This window comes from Chrysochloris asiatica, unplaced genomic scaffold (assembly GCF_000296735.1).
Source record: "Chrysochloris asiatica unplaced genomic scaffold, ChrAsi1.0 scaffold00083, whole genome shotgun sequence".
In the NCBI taxonomy this organism is placed as follows: Eukaryota; Metazoa; Chordata; class Mammalia; order Afrosoricida; family Chrysochloridae; genus Chrysochloris; species Chrysochloris asiatica.
In genome coordinates, this window is record NW_006408601.1 from 2,001,870 (window position 1) to 2,002,141 (window position 272).

Sequence of the window (272 nt, forward strand, 5' to 3'; positions counted from 1 at the left end):
CTCATAGGGTTTTCCCAAGTGCAACTGGGGTTTAAAGTGCCCACCTTGTAGTTAGCGTCCAAGGCTTACACTATAGCACCACACCAGGGCTCCTTGTTGTTGTTGTTGTGAAGTGCTGTTGAATCAGTTCTGACCCCTAGCGACCCTATATAGGGTTTCCAAGGAGTTGTTGGTTAACTTGAACCACAAACCTTGCAGTTCAAACAACTTTGCAGTCTGACACGTTAGCCCACAGCGCCACACCAGGATTCCTTGTTGTTGTTGTTGTTGTT